Here is a 3,243-nt window from a genome sequence, read left to right as displayed (position 1 = left end):
TCTTGATTGCATTCGATAAGGCCCAAACTTGATGAACAATTACTATGCTTCAGTTCCGTAAGACCCTTGGTTAAAATGTCCGCTGGCAATTTCTGTGTTGACATGTACTCTAGTGTAATTGCCTTATCTCGTACGCAGTCTCGGATAAAATGATGCCGTACATCAATATGCTTCGTCCGAGGGTGGAAATTCGAAGATACTGCTAACTTTTGTGCACTCTGGTTATCGTTAAATAACTTTACGCTGGTACACTCAATTCCCACCTCTTTCAAAGCGCCTTTTAAATAAAGGGCTTCCTTAGCTGCCTCAGTTATGGCGATGTACTCTGACTCAGCACTAGAAAGCGAAACAGTACGTTGCTTCCGTGCTTCCCAACTTAAAGACGACCCAGCATATATAAAAGCAAAACCTGAATACGATCGTCTGTCTGTTGAATTTGCTCCCCAATCAGCATCGACTACACCATACAAATCTTCACCTGCCTTCTTATACAGTAAACCCTGTTGTACTGTGCCCTTCTTTTTGCTGATTTCCAATGCTCTTCAGTGTAGTTGCTGTTAAATTGACTCATAAAATTTACGGCATTCGCTATATCTGGTCTTGTAGATACCGCTAAGTACATCAAAGCACCGATTAAGCTTTGATATGGATATTTTGCCATAATCGCCTCATTTTTTGTTGTAGGAATGGTAAGTTTGCAATTCACTTCTATTGGTGTTTTCGAAGGATTGCACTCTAACATTCCGAATTGCTTCACTATTGATTCCGCGTATGTCTTCTGTGATGTAAATGTTTCGCCTTTCTCTAGATTCTGATGAAAATCTATACCCAAACAACGATTGACGTAACCGATATCCTTCACATCGAAATGTTGCGAGAGCGTTTTCTTCGTTGTTTTTAACCAAATTTCGTTATTTGATGCTAACAACAAATCATCTACGTATGTAATGGCCAACATTATGTTACCACCTTCTCGACGTATGTAGAAACATGGATCAAATTTCGTTGATTTTAATCCAATCTTGTTTAGAGTTGCTGATAATTTGTGATACCACATTAACCCTGACTGTCGCAAACCATACAATGCTTTCTTTACTAGGCATACGGTGTTTTCTCGTTGAAGAGCTGCTTGCCTCTCTCTTGCTGTTTGTTGTATTTCGCTACTATACTTTGTCAAACCTTTTAAGCCCACAGGTTGACCTCGTTGAATTTTCTTCAACACACTCATAAGTAAATCTGGAACATCCATGTAGATGTTTTCGTCTAGATCTCCTTTCAAATATGCGGTGACCACATCCATCTGATGTATTTGGAGATCCAGCTCGGTACTCAGTGCTGTAAAGAGCCGTACTGAAGTTGACCGTGCAACCGGAGAGGAAACTTCGTGAAAATCTTCCCCCGGTCGTTGAGCATAACCTTTTGCAACCAGTCGAACTTTCTTTAAATGTTCATCTTTGGTACGGAACACAAACTTTTTACCAATTACGTTGCGATTCAAAGGCTTTTAACTATTTGCCAAGTTTTGTTTCTCATATATGCGCCAAAAATTCGTCTTCAAGCGCCTTTACCCATAAAGACGCGTCCTCGCCCTTCAATGCCTCTGCCAAAGTTTGCGGATCATGAATTATAAAACGTGTTTCGTTGCATTCGTAAAAATCGTCTGGATCAGTAACCTCCTCCTCTGAATCATTATTAGCGATTACACTTTTCGTGGTCGCCCCCTTTACCCCGTACGTACATACGATGGTCGGCCTCTGCCCCGTAGTTTACTACCTCACAATTAGACGCGTCTACCGACTCCTCATACCCACATTCAACCTCGCTATCTGTATTGCTATTTTTGAATATAACGTCCATTTTGTTTTCATATTCAACGTCTTTTTCATTTTCGTGCTCAAATTCTTCGAAAGTTCCATCAAAAGCAGATTTATCGATGAACTTTACATCACGACTTATTATAATGCACTTTTTCGTTTTTGAATACAAACGGTACGCTTTTGATTCGCATGAGTAGCCAACAAATATACATGGCTCAGCGCGCGAATCTTGTTACACAACGATTTCGAATATAACACGCCGTATTCACCGCTTCAGCCCAAAATGATGGTGGTGCACCCGCATGTTTCATCATGCACCTAGCCATATCAACGAGAGTTCTGTTTTTACGTTCAGCCATACCGTTTTGCTGCGGAGTATACGGTGCCGTAAGTCGACGTTTGATTCCGCACTCTTTTAAAAATGTATTAAATTCCTTATTACAATATTCACGCCCGTTATCCGATTGCAACGCTTTTATTTTCTTTCCCGTAAATGTCTCAACTTTAGCTTTATATTCTTTAAAAACATCCAGTACTTGTGAATTTTTTTTTTATGAAAAATATTTCGCACCATCTTGACTTTTCGTCAATAAATGTCACAAAATACTTCGCACCGCCGTGGGACTCACACCTCATTGGTCCACACACGTCACTGTGCACAAACTCTAGCAGATCGCCAACTCTGTTTCCATCTGATCTAGGAAAAGTTGCACGCACTTGTTTTTCACTTGCACAAATTTCACAATCAGAGAGTTTTTCAGTTTGTTTAAATTTTAAACCATATACCGAACCGTTTGCCATCGATTTCAAATCGCGTTCGTTAACGTGTCCCATTCTGTAATGCCACAAATCAATATTGTTTTTGTAGTTTACCAAATTTGCGAAATCTTTCGAAGTTTTTAAATAATACAAATTGCCAATTCTTTCGGCTTCCAATACCACTTCATTATCTCTGCTCATAATCACGGCTTCATTCTTCTTGAATTTAACTGCGTAACCCCTGTCGGTAATTTTAGCAACAGACAACAAATTCGTACGTAAATCGGCCACATGTAAAACGTTTTCTAAGTCTAAGTTAATTTGTTTTCCGCGAACGTTTGCTGTAGTGCATACTTTACCAACACCACTTATCTTCGTTGAGCAATTATTTGCCAAGCTTAATTCGTCATTTACTAGTTTAACACTTTCAAAAATGTTTTTATTCGCACTCATATGAGATGTGCACCCACTGTCCAAACACCACCTCATATTTCCTATAGGGACGGCAAATGCTTTTTCTACTGAACATAAAGCCTCTTTTGCCTTTTCATTTGTTTCTTCACTCACACACGTATTTTGTTCTTGTTGTTTGTCATTACAATTTCTTGCGAAATTTCCCGGTTTACCGCATCGATAGCACTTTTTGTTTCCTTTGAATTTGACGAAT

The sequence above is a fragment of the Bactrocera dorsalis genome, chromosome 5 (assembly GCF_023373825.1).
Source record: "Bactrocera dorsalis isolate Fly_Bdor chromosome 5, ASM2337382v1, whole genome shotgun sequence".
In the NCBI taxonomy this organism is placed as follows: Eukaryota; Metazoa; Arthropoda; class Insecta; order Diptera; family Tephritidae; genus Bactrocera; species Bactrocera dorsalis.
Note: the sequence above shows the minus strand (reverse complement) of the source record.